The following is a 13,987-nucleotide window of genomic DNA, read 5'->3' as shown; positions in this document are numbered from 1 at the left end:
CAGACAACACTGCTACTCCTACTGCTCTCTCTTCCTCCGCCCACGTGTTCTCGCACACCCCGAGAGCTTCTGGTCAGCGGGGTGGTGGCACCGGGATCCTCATCTCTCCCAAGTGGTCATTCTTTCTTTCTCCCCTTACCCATCTGTCTATCACCTCCTTTGAATTCCATGCTGTCACAGTTACCAGCCCTTTCAAGCTTAACATCCTTATCATTTATCACCCTCCAGGTTCCCTCGGAGAGTTCATCAATGAGCTTGATGCCTTGATAAGCTCCTTTCCTGAGGACGGCTCACCTCTCACAGTTCTGGGCGACTTTAACCTCCCCACGTCTACCTTTGACTCATTCCTCTCTGCCTCCTTCTTTCCACTCCTCTCCTCTTTTGACCTCACCCTCTCACCTTCCCCCCCCTACTCACAAGGCAGGCAATACGCTCGACCTCATCTTTACTAGATGCTGTTCTTCCACTAACCTCATTGCAACTCCCCTCCAAGTCTCCGACCACTACCTTGTATCCTTTTCCCTCTCGCTCTCATCCAACACCTCCCACACTGCCCCTACTCGGATGGTATCGCGCCGTCCCAACCTTCGCTCTATCTCCCCCGCTACTCTCTCCTCTTCCATCCTATCATCTCTTCCCTCTGCTCAAACCTTCTCCAACCTATCTCCTGATTCTGCCTCCTCAACCCTCCTCTCCTCCCTTTCTGCATCCTTTGACTCTCTATGTCCCCTATCCTCCAGGCCGGCTCAGTCCTCCCCTCCCGCTCCGTGGCTCGACGACTCATTGCGAGCTCACAGAACAGGGCTCCGGGCAGCCGAGCGGAAATGGAGGAAAACTCGCCTCCCTGCGGACCTGGCATCCTTTCACTCCCTCCTCTCTACATTTTCCTCCTCTGTCTCTGCTGCTAAAGCCACTTTCTACCACTCTAAATTCCAAGCATCTGCCTCTAACCCTAGGAAGCTCTTTGCCCCCTTCTCCTCCCTCCTGAATCCTCCTTTCCCCCCCCCCCTCCTCCCTCTCTGCAGATGACTTCGTCAACCATTTTGAAAAGAAGGTCGACGACATCCGATCCTCGTTTGCTAAGTCAAACGACACCGCTGGTTCTGCTCTACACTGTGCTCTGACCTCTTTCTCCCCTCTCTCTCCAGATGAAATCTCGCGTCTTGTGACGGCCGGCCGCCCAACAACCTGCCCGCTTGACCCTATCCCCTCCTCTCTTCTCCAGACCATTTCCGGAGACCTTCTCCCTTACCTCACCTCGCTCATCAACTCATCCCTGACCACTGGCTACGTCCCTTCCGTCTTCAAGAGAGCGAAAGTTGCACCCCTTCTGAAAAAACCTACACTCGATCCCTCCGATGTCAACAACTACAGACCAGTATCCCTTCTTTCTTTTCTCTCCAAAACTCTTGAACGTGCCGTCCTTGGCCAGCTCTCCCGCTATCTCTCTCTGAATGACCTTCTTGATCCAAATCAGTCAGGTTTCAAGACTAGTCATTCAAGTGAGACTGCTCTTCTCTGTATCACGGAGGCGCTCCGCACTGCTAAAGCTAACTCTCTCTCCTCTGCTCTCATCCTTCTAGACCTATCGGCTGCCTTCGATACTGTGAACCATCAGATCCTCCTCTCCACCCTCTCCGAGTTGGGCATCTCCGGCGCGGCCCACGCTTGGATTGCGTCCTACCTGACAGGTCGCTCCTACCAGGTGGCGTGGCGAGAATCTGTCTCCTCACCACGCGCTCTCACCACTGGTGTCCCCCAGGGCTCTGTTCTAGGCCCTCTCCTATTCTCGCTATACACCAAGTCACTTGGCTCTGTCATAACCTCACATGGTCTCTCCTATCATTGCTATGCAGACAACACACAATTAATCTTCTCCTTTCCCCCTTCTGATGACCAGGTGGCGAATCGCATCTCTGCATGTCTGGCAGACATATCAGTGTGGATGACGGATCACCACCTCAAGCTGAACCTAGGCAAGACGGAGCTGCTCTTCCTCCCGGGGAAGGACTGCCCGTTCCATGATCTCGCCATCACGGTTGACAACTCCATTGTGTCCTCCTCCCAGAGCGCTAAGAACCTTGGCGTGATCCTGGACAACACCCTGTCGTTCTCAACTAACATCAAGGCGGTGGCCCGTTCCTGTAGGTTCATGCTCTACAACATCCGCAGAGTACGACCCTGCCTCACACAGGAAGTGGCAAAGGTCCTAATCCAGGCACTTGTCATCTCCCGTCTGGATTACTGCAACTCGCTGTTGGCTGGGCTCCCTGCCTGTGCCATTAAACCCCTACAACTCATCCAGAACGCCGCAGCCTGTCTGGTGTTCAACCTTCCCAAGTTCTCTCACGTCACCCCGCTCCTCCGCTCTCTCCACTGGCTTCCAGTTGAAGCTCGCATCCGCTACAAGACCATGGTGCTTGCCTACGGAGCTGTGAGGGGAACGGCACCTCAGTACCTCCAGGCTCTGATCAGGCCCTACACCCAAACAAGGGCACTGCGTTCATCCACCTCTGGCCTGCTCGCCTCCCTACCACTGAGGAAGTACAGTTCCCGCTCAGCCCAGTCAAAACTGTTCGCTGCCCTGGCCCCCCAATGGTGGAACAAACTCCCTCACGACGCCAGGACAGCGGAGTCAATCACCACCTTCCGGAGACACCTGAAACCCCACCTCTTTAAGGAATACCTAGGGTAGGATAAAGTAATCCTTCTACCCCCCCCCACCCCCTTAAAAGATGTAGATGCACTATTGTAAAGTGGCTGTTCCACTGGATGTCATAAGGTGAATGCACCAATTTGTAAGTCGCTCTGGATAAGAGCGTCTGCTAAATGACTTAAATGTAAATGTAAATGTTGTCTAACTCAGGGTTTCCCTGAGTGTGAGCCTTGATATTAGAAGGCAATACCATTTACTATCCAAATACTATAACCAAGAGTACGCCAAGTTAAAGTACAACTGACTCTTACGTCCACCGATATTGACAGATGATGCCAAACTGTAGCCAAGTAGTAAAGAATAAATTAAAATCTTCTAAAAGAAAAGGCTTTGATACGGCATAAATGATTCATGCGCTATTTTAAGGGTAACTTTGATTTGTTGATCTTTTATTCAGCAGGTCAGTGGCAGGATTAACAGCCCTGCAGGTCTATGTCTCATGGCTGGGTGCTATGAGGATTGCATACGTCCCAAATGGCACACTATTCCCTGTATAGTGCACAACATTTGACCAAGGCCTATAGGGTTATAGTGTGCTATGTAGGGAATAGGGTGCCATTTGGGATGCACCCTAGGTATTTTAATGAGCTCATGGGAGTAATCAAGATAGGTGGTAAATTAATCCTAATGAATATTTTAAAGCCTGGCATATATCAACATTATCAAAGTGGACTAATTGCTGTGTATCCACAAACGTTTTTAATTTTTTTTTAAACGTGCTAGAACTATGGATCAGAACTGAGCAAATCAGAGACTTAAAGTTGATCTGATTCATGAAAAACAAATTGTTTCTTTCAATGCATTAGGCCAGCGAACTAGAATGTTACAGTATAATGATGCTGTATCTACATTAAACTTTCAGGTCATCAATGGCAGGCAGTGTTTTCTTTACTTTACTTTGTATGCCGGGTCTTTGGTGTTGTGATTTTTGATGTATTGCACCTAAGGGCCAAATCAGGAAAACAAATCATATTTCTTTCACAACGACGAGCATCAAACACTTTTCACATTTTCCTCAGTCGCTATTGAAACATGAACATTGCAACCAGTGCCCTCTATAAAACAGAATGTGACATCAGGCTTTTGAATTCATTAGTCTGATCAAGCTGTTTGATATTGTGCAGAAAATGCTGATGACCATGAGAAATACTTAGCCGTCAATACCGACTGTGCAGATGTTTCTGCCGAGGTCAGAATCTAACACCCTAGGTAAAGCAGGACAGATGTCAAGTAAGGATTATTCATGTTGATCATGACATGCCAAAAGCAGCCCTTTATACTGCTGGAATAAGGTATAGGTTTTCACAGTCTTTTTACTGTTGTTTTATTTCTTTACTTACCTATTGTTCACCTAATACCTTTTTTGCACAATTGGTTAGAGCCTGCAAGTAAGCATTTCACTACACCTGTTGTATTCGGCTCACGTGACAAATAAACTTTGATTTGATTTGACATGGGGTTAGTGAGAGAGCTGGGAAGCAGGTATCAAAGGAGGGAGAGGGAGAGTGAATGTCATGCCTACTCCTGCTCCCCCTGTCCAGCACTCGATGGTCTACTAACCACCGGTCCTGGCAACCCATCACTACGCACACCTGGCAACCCTTCATTAACCATTATCACTTCCCTGATTACTCCCTCTATATTTCGCACTCAGTTGTCATTTCCCGTCAGGCGTTATTGTCTCTGTTTATGTTCTCATGTCCAGGCGCTTCTCTTGTTTTTGTATCATTACGTGTTAATTTGTATTAAACTCTCTGACTACACCTGCTTCCTAACGCCCTGCGCCTCCATTACAGTGAGAATCAATCAAGTCAACTTCTGTACCGATGCTGATAGAAGAGAGTGTGGCATGTGTGAGCCAAGTCCCCGAGGCAGCTCGTTAAACACATTAACCTTATCAGTTCCAAGATTCCAGCAAAAAAAAAGACTTTTAATAGATCTGACTTTCGTTTACAGTAGCTGCATGTACAGCCTTTACATTAAAGCCTCACAATGAAGTGTGTTACCATTTTCTTTTCAGAACAACCAGGGCGACAAAAAGAACACCAAACTATTTGCCATAAACAGTTTCATTCATGAGTTTTATTAACAAATGTCAATGAAAGGTAAGGTCAGCCAAAGCAAAAACCTGATAAAAATGGATTTATATGAATGCTGTAAGTATAGAAATTGTTTACTCGCTGGAAAATTAATATAAAAACTAATCAGTGACAACTGTGTGGAGTTTGGAGTTTGTGACAGCAACTATGTGAGCTTATAACAGTATTATAGACAATATGTCCTGGGATTTACTATGATCTTCTATGTAGAAGAACCCCTTACTGCCTAACGACTCTTGTATAGCTTGTGAGTCTCAGATTTTCATAGATAGCTTTTAATGGTTTGTAGCTCAAACTATTCGGAGTCTTCAGACTGTATAACAGACCCTATAAGGTTCCTATAAAATCTGTTTTATTGTTTGGCCTGATTCTGTTTAGTTTTTAGAACAACGATGCTTAAACCACATCAGGAGACCACTTTTTATTTATTTTGGGGTGTAGTTACCCTAGCAAGAGGCTGTTGTTTAGCTATGTTTTTGTAGCGCACGTAATGGTAGAGTTATCAAAACTAATACCCACTGGATTGATGCTAATAATCATGATATCATGGTGCCAGGTAAGCATATGCTACTTTGTAGTTAACATTTACTTGAGACGGTTTTTGGGAAAGCTTTTCCATCTACCGTAAGTTTTTTTTATTTAGCATCATTGCTAACGGCTACGGTGGTAGCTGCACGCACCGAACACAGACGGGGGGGATTCTTGTTGCCGCTTCAGAAAGTTGCTGGAAATACGAATAACTGATGCATTCTGTTCATGTCTTATGATCAACTTATTCCCCAAAGTTGAATATTGTAGTATTCCGTTTTATTGTCTGGATTCCGTGATTTTGTCTGCGTTCTCTGTATCACAGATTTGATAGGGCCTTAGACCCTGCCCAGGGCCCCTTTGGGATACACCCGCCTCACAAACACCGCTCAGCCCCCATTAATCACATAGACTGATACCAACAGAGACATAAGAAATACACTCTTGGGGGGGAAAAAAGTGATATCTAGAACCTGTCTCTTTCTCTCTCTCTGTCTCTCTCTCGCTCATAGTAATGTCTGAGATAGTTCAGTGTTACTGCATGGATCAACTCCAGCTTTATGGGACTGGCTAAGTGAAGATCAGTGATATGAAAATGACAAAGGAATCACTCTCATACCAGAAACATGCCAGTGAGAGAGAAGGAGAGAGAGAGGAGAGAGAATAGGAGAATGAGAAGAAGAGAGAGAGAAGGAGAGAGAGAGAAGGAGAGGGAGAGAAGGAGCGAGATCAGGAGAGAGAGGGGAGAGAGAGAGGAGGGAGAGAGAGCAGGAGAGAGAGAAGAGAGAAGTAGAGAGAGAGAGGAGAGAGAGAGAAGGAGAGAGAGAGAAGGAGAGTGAGGAGAGAGAATAGGAGAATGAGAAGAAGAGAGAGAGAGAAGGAGAGAGAAGGAGAGGGAGAGAAGGAGCGAGATCAGGAGAGAGAGGGGAGAGAGAGAAGGAGGGAGAGAGAGCAGGAGAGAGAGAAGAGAGAAGTAGAGAGAGAGAAGAGGAGAGAGAGCAGGAGAGAGAGAGAGCGCGAGAGAGAGACTCACTCATCAGAGACAGAGGACTGGCACCCAGTCAGCTATACTGTGAGACGAGCCACATTAACAGATCCTCATGACAGATTTAACACTCCAAAACATCAGAGGGGAATACTGCAGTTGCGTACCAAATGACAGCCTGTTGCCTACATAATGCAGTGCTTTTCACCAGAGCCATATTGGTCCCTGTCAAAAGTAGTTCACTATATTGGGAATAGGGTGCCATTTGGGACACAGCCTAGTATCCAGAAGACAGCTTCATATTGCAGTAACCAAAGCAAAGAGAGAAACAATGTGTTGATGGGTGTAAAGACTATAATCTACTATGTAAAAAAAAATCTAACTATAATTTGGCAATGACTTTGTATGGAAAGAGAAGAGCAATAATGGTCACAAAAGAATGATGACATGCCAAGGCACACTGTGAACTGTCCTCCAGTTGGGCAGGAATATAGACTGTCACTGAAAAACCATTATAGACACAGCACGTCATGAAACAACAACAAGCCGATGATAAACATCAAACCAATCAAAAGCATCATGCTTGTTACCAGGATCAAGTAGTTTGACAAAGATCAATGTCACTGACATGGTCAGCATGTAGTCTACACAGATCACACTGACGATTAAAAACGATTTGAGTGATCAGGGGCCTCCCGCGTGGCGCGCCTGCGTTCCTACAGTCTGCATCACTACAGATCCGGGTTCGATCCCAGGCTGGGAGTCCCATGAGGCAGCCCAGAGTAGTCCGGGTTAGGGGAGGGTTTGGCCGGCTGGGTTATCCTTGTCCCATCGAGCTCTAGCGACTCCTGTGGAGGGCCGGGCGCAATGCACGTTGACACGGTCGCCAGGTGTACGGTGTTTCCTCCGACACATTAGTCACGGGTTAAGCGAGCATTGTGTCAAGAAGCAGTGCGGCTTGGTGGGGGTCGTGTTTCGGAGAACGCACGTCTCTCGACCTTCGCCTCTCCCGAGTCCATAAGGGAGTTGCAGCGATGGGACAAGACTGTAACTACCAATTGGATATCACAAAATTAGGGAGATTTGTTTTGTTGTTTTTTACAAAAATAAAATAACATTTCAGTGATCTCAAACTCAAATGTTTTGATGTTAAATAATAAAAACACAGCATCCGCGATCAACTGTTTGTAGACCGACGGCCCGAGGCCACTATGTAGGCTATATAAACCTTATTGTCATCACATACTGCCGGTTGGTCTATGATAGGTCAGTGCTATCTGAACCCTAACTCTAACCTACCCTAACCTTTACCTTAACTTCAATGGGGTAGGGATGTCCCAGGGATTCCGGGTAGCAAGGAACAAAGTTCTTTGAACTATAACATAAAAAAACTAGGCCTACTTGCCAATTTCTTATCAAAAAGTTTCCCTCATAGGGGACAGTGGTAGGCTACTACATTTTGATCGAACAGGATTGGCTGAGGACGATCAAAGAGTAGTTTTGACATGTCTTCAAACAGGGGCGTGAGAGGAGCAATAATTCACCTGGCCTCCGTAGTTCTGTCTTCTCCTCCCCTCCCACTGGGTTTGTGAAAATGTTTCTGGGAGCCAGGGAGGATTGGAGGCGGTGAGGATGGGAGGGGAGGTTGGGTGTCTGACTGGAGCTAAGCTGGCTTTGGTCTGTCTGACAGGTAGTTCTTCTGACTACCACAGGTGATGCAGTACAAACTGCTCGTCTGTCATCGTCGATGTGATTAGAACTGTAAATTCAGGCTGAAGGCTTTAGGGCCCTTATTGTATCTGGAGCCTGGGACGATTTTACATCTGTTGCACAAGGTACTGTCAGCTGATACAGTTGAAGTCGGAAGTTTACATACATTTTAGCCATATACATTTAATCTCAGTTTCTCACAATTCCTGACATTTAATCCTAGTAAAAATGCACTGTTTAAGGTCTGTTAGGATCGCCACTTTATTTTAAGAATGTGAAATGTCAGAAAATAGTGGAGAGAATGATTTATTTCAGCTTTTATTTCTTTCATCACATTTCCAGTCGGTCAGAAGTTTACATACACTCAAATAGTATTTGATAGCATTGCCTTTAAAATGTTTAACTTGGGTCAAATGTTTCGGGAAGCCTTCCACAAGCTTCCAACAAAACGTTGGGTGAATTTTGGCCCATTCCTCCTGACAGAGCTGGTGTAACGGAGTCAGGTTTGTAGGCCTCCTTGCTCGCACACGCTTTTTCAGTTCTGTCCACAAATTTTCTATAGGATTGAGGTCAGGGCTTTGTGGTGGCCACTCCAATACCTTGACTTTGTTGTCCTTAAGCCATTTTGCCACAACTTATGCTTGGGGTCATTGTATGTATGCTTGGGGTCATTGTCCATTTGGAAGACCCTTTTGTGACCAAGCTTTAACTTCCTGACTGATGTCTTGAGATGTTGTTTTAATATATCCACATCATTTTCCTGCCTCCTGCCTCTATTTTGTGAAATGCACAGCACCCTCACAATATAATGCTGCCACCCCCGTGCTTCACGGTTGGGATGGTGTTCTTCAGCTTGCAGGCGTCCCCCTTTATCCTCCAAACATAACGATGGTCATTATGGCCAAACAGTTCTATTTTGGTTTCATCAGACGGGGGACATTTGTCCAAAAGTACAATCTTTGTCTCCATGTGCAGTTGCAAACCGTAGTCTGGCTTTTTTAATGGCGGTTGTGGAGCAGTGGCTTCTTCCTTGCTGAGCGGCCTTTCAGGTTATGTCCATATAGGACTCGTTTTACTGTGGATATAGATACTTTTGTACCCGTTTCCTCCAGCATCTTCACAAGGTCCTTTGATGTTGTTCTGGGATTGATTTGCACTTGGAAATTGCACAAAATTGACACAAGTAATTGCACAATTACTTGTGTCATGCACAAAGAAGATGTCCTAACCAACTTGCCAAAACTCTAGTTTGTTAACAAGAAATGTGTGGAGTGGTCGAAAAACAAGTTTTAATGCCTCCAACCTAAGTGTATGTAAACTTCCGACTTCAACTGTAGATACTGGGGTTTTGACGTGTAGAAAGTCAATGTGAGAGATTTGTCAAAAATGTTGCTACTTCAGGTGATTGTGCAATACATGTCATGGTTGCACAATCAGATGCATTTAGCATACAGTAATGCTGGTTTGTTACACATTCATATGGGAAAAAACATTATCATGTATATCGAGATAGCGTTACATGACACATGGCTGCACACACACACACACACACACACACACACACACACACACACACACACACACACACACACACACACACACACACACACACACACACACACACACACACACACACACACACACACACACACACACACACACACACACACACACAGAAAAGCTATGTGTGCTTCCACCTTAACCAACACAAGGTGCGGCATCCGGCTTGTTGGCAGGTTGGTTCTACCTCCATGGCCTTTGTACCGTGACAATCCAAGCGGCAGCGTCAGCAAGACATGGGTCTTCCCTCAGACGGCCTCCCGTCGCCAAGACAACCTCATTCCAGACTCTACAAACATCAGGGCAGACTGGAGCTTAGCATTCCAGAGGAACTCCCGGGAGGCAGGGTTCTCTCTCTTGTTGTTGTTATTGTTTGTTGTTGCTAAGGAAGTGCAAAGCTGGCAGGTCTACTACCTCTACCTACTGTACGGAGGCTATCCCTCCTTTATTAAAGCTGATATTGCTGCCGTTAACAGTGTCGTACATGTACTTGCAGAGATTACCACTATGGGAAAGATGTGTGTTCTTTCTAAGGGTAATCCTTCAGGGAGTATTGCAGAGCGAGGCGTTGTGTGACTTAACAGTGCCATTTAATAAAATCACAACCCAGAACTCTTTGTGGAGTTAGCTGACTCGACCCAGGGCCTGCTGGGGTAGAGTAGTCTGGTGTGTGTGTGTGTGTGTGTGTGTGTGTGTGTGTGTGTGTGTGTGTGTGTGTGTGTGTGTGTGTGTGTGTGTGTGTGTGTGTGTGTGTGTGTGTTTCGTCATGATCACTCAGGAGGCGTGAGCATCACAGCCGTTTTGCACAAACACAAACCAGGACCATCTGCAGCTCTGGCTCTGGTCCAAGAGCAATACTAAGACCTGTACACTTTCCCTTCATCTGCTCTCAATAACACACACACACACACACACACACACACACACACACACACACACACACACACACACACACACACACACACACACACACACACACACACACACACACACACACACACACACACACACACTGCATGCCTGTGATGTCATGGTTCTGGGTGTACATATAAATGGCTGCCTGCCTCTCTGTGTTTAAACGCCCATCTAGCTTCAATGTCAAAGGTTCAGGAACCAGAACCTTGTAATTATGTAGTCATTTACACTCTGGGTGAGTTTTATGACTATAGTGACTTATTCAGCTGGTAGAGGCCATTTGTAACCATTACGATTATAGTTCTGGTGTAGACAAGAAACAACATTCACACAGAGAGGTAAAGTATTAATGATACCTCTCCTCACCAGCTACAGTTCAAGCATTTACCTCCCCAATAGCTTAATTCAGCAAGGTAATGTTGTTGATAGGAGCAATGGGAGCATTAGGCATTATCCAGAGAGTTATAACAGTATTTTGTAGCAGCAGGCCTGAGTGAAGAATACCACAGTCAAAGCCAGAGTTCCCATCCGGTTCGCATGCTGCAATGTTTTTCACAGAACATTTGAAACTTATACAAACCACAGAGCCAGGGCACAGTTTCTGTCACATACCTCTGGCACTCCACTGTCTGATCTGTACAATGTAGAGCAGGAAACTTTCTGTGTGTGTGTGTGCCTATCAACGCACACTCAAGGGTCTCCAAAAGGGTCATTTGGTTTCAATTGTATTTGGCGTGTTGTGTCGACTTCATAGCTGTTAATGAACATAAGATAAATGACCTACACCAGGTTACCATGACACCTAATGGACTTCTGATGTTCCCACTGTGTCATGCTAAAATTTGAGAGTGGGCCTCGCGGTTGAGCGGTTGGCAGTTTAACTGGTATGCTGGGATCCAGAGAGGGCTATTGGGCTCAGATTTTAAGAAAAATTGGCAGGGTTTTTTGTTTTTTCACAATAGAACCTACACATGAAGTCAACGGAATTTTCATAAGCAAGCTGCTTAAGGGATTTGATAGAGTAAGAAAAATATTTCAGGGATACGTCGTATCTAGGCTGTATTCCCCGATCTCAACTAAAAACTGCCCTTCACAGTCCTTTATAGGCCATAGCCTTCCTTCAGACTGCCTCACCATCCAGCAGTAAAGTAAGTCTGGGAAAGAGGGGTCCTCCCTGGCTCTGGCCTTAGACAATAGATGCTGTAAAGAGGTCAATGGAACTCGAACAAAACAATGGAAATGCCATGGGGAAGGTGCGGTGAGATCCCTAATCTCCTCATTGTCCCCCAGCAGAATTAGGCCACATATAGGCTATTACTTGTGTTTATTTCACATGTTGTGGTAAAAATGTGAGCATAGTGCTTGTATGCTTGTATGGATGTCAGGCCATAAACGACTTTGACTACCACCACCAATGTCTGTATGCTAGCTGTGCTAACCAGGCTATACAAACAGCAGTCACTTCTTCTAAACCTGAAAAGGAACAACTTCTAAATGTTATGCAGGCAAGCAGCAGCTTCCTGTGGTCAATGAGTCAGGCAGACAAGCAGCAGCTTCCTGTGGTCAATGAGTCAGGCAGACAAGCAGCAGCTTCCTGTGGTCAATGAGTCAGGCAGACAAGCAGCAGCTTCCTGTGGTCAATGAGTCAGGCAGACAAGCAGCAGCATCCTGTGGTCAATGAGTCAGGCAGACAAGCAGCAGCTTCCTGTGGTCAATGAGTCAGGCAGACAAGCAGCAGCTTCCTGTGGTCAACAGGTTGTTACACTCTCTTGATCTAATGAACAGTGCACTGTTGGGAGACATTTGGACAAATGGTCTGTTGATGTGGGACATGACGCTGTAGTACTGTATTTACATCATCATCAGGGGGTGCACTCAATGGCCAGTTTATTAGGTACATGCATCTATTACCGGGTCAGACCCCCCCCCCACACCGTTTTGCCTCCAGAACAGCCGGAATTCTTAAGGGGATCACGCAATTGCTGCCAACAGCATGAATGCATCTCATCCCAGAGACTCTATTGGGTTTGGTGAGCAACAATGCTCAAATAGGCTGTGGCATTCAATCGTTCCTCCATTGATATCAAGGGTCCTAACGTTTGCCAAAACAAATCCCCACACCAGTACACCAACAGCCTGTACCGTTGACACCATGCAGGGTGGGGCCATGGGCTCAAGCTTCCTATGTGAAATCCTGACCCTGCCATCAGCATGACGCAACAGGAACCGGGATGCATCAGACCAGGCAATGTTTTTCCACTCCTCATTTGTCCAATGATGGCGATGGCGTGCCCACCGGAGCCGCTTGTTGTTTTTAGCTGATAGGATAGAACCCAGTGTCTTCGTCTGCTGCAATAGCCCATCTGTGACAAGGAGCACCCTGGGTATATAGGTAGGTAAACCCATAATGCAACAAAAAACCGAATACAATTATCTTGCTAAACAGACCTAAACCCTATCTACAGAATGAAAAAAGGTGGGGAAACTGAGTTTCTTGAGGTTACCCTTACCACTGATTATCATATGGGGAAGATTTTCACTTTAAAAAGTACTGCCAAAATGTTTTTAGGCACGTGCAGATAGGACATTACCTGTGCAGACCACATTCCCCATTTGCCCTTCATCTCTAGTGTCCTTTTGTTTTGGGTAAAAATACATTTTTGTATACAGATTGTCGTTGTTATTCTGAACCCTCTGCCCGCAAGTCGTTAAACTTACCGTTAATGTGGTTTTTTTTGTAAAAATACATCAAGCCATAATTGCCCAACGAGTCTGTGACCGAAGGCTTCGGTTGCCTTTTTTATGTTTGAGCACCTGTCACCAAAAGCCCTGCGCACGGGCCTGTCTAAATCCATTATATTTGGACATTATCATGAATGGGAAAGATGTCATGCTTGAGCGCTTCAGACAGATGAGTCACCCAGGCAGGTTGATGTACCGGGAGAAAGTCGACGTTTAGGTAACAATCACACAGACATCTGCTGGTACCTGCGCAGAACTGAGGGTATTATTTATTGGTACTGAAGAGGGCTAGACATGCGCAGGGTTAGGGTGACGTTATCCTTAGACACTAATCCTGGGTCAGTTTTGCATTGCTCCGACTTTCAATGCGTGGAGGGGCAAGCTGATCCTAGATCTGTATAGGGGCAACTTCCGCAGAACACTTACGTGTCGTGTTTTTATAACTATCCTAATGAAATCTCCCTTCTCTGAGTGAAATCATATACTTGACTTGAATGTTCGCCATTTGACTGACTGATCTTGACGAAGACTTAACATTCAAATTATATTTAACCAGACAAGTCAGTTAATGGCTTAGTACAACGTTCTCTTTTCCTATGTTAGATGATCACACGCTGTTCCGTCAAAATTGGCCTTGCATAAATCAAAATGTCTCCCCAGCTTCATATCATAGTTTGAATTAAAGTAAATGAGAGCCTGCTTGCATTATAGTGGTGAATTTTGATGTCGGAC

This window comes from Oncorhynchus gorbuscha, linkage group LG16 (assembly GCF_021184085.1).
Source record: "Oncorhynchus gorbuscha isolate QuinsamMale2020 ecotype Even-year linkage group LG16, OgorEven_v1.0, whole genome shotgun sequence".
Classification (NCBI taxonomy): Eukaryota; Metazoa; Chordata; class Actinopteri; order Salmoniformes; family Salmonidae; genus Oncorhynchus; species Oncorhynchus gorbuscha.
This window is presented reverse-complemented; position numbering follows the sequence as displayed.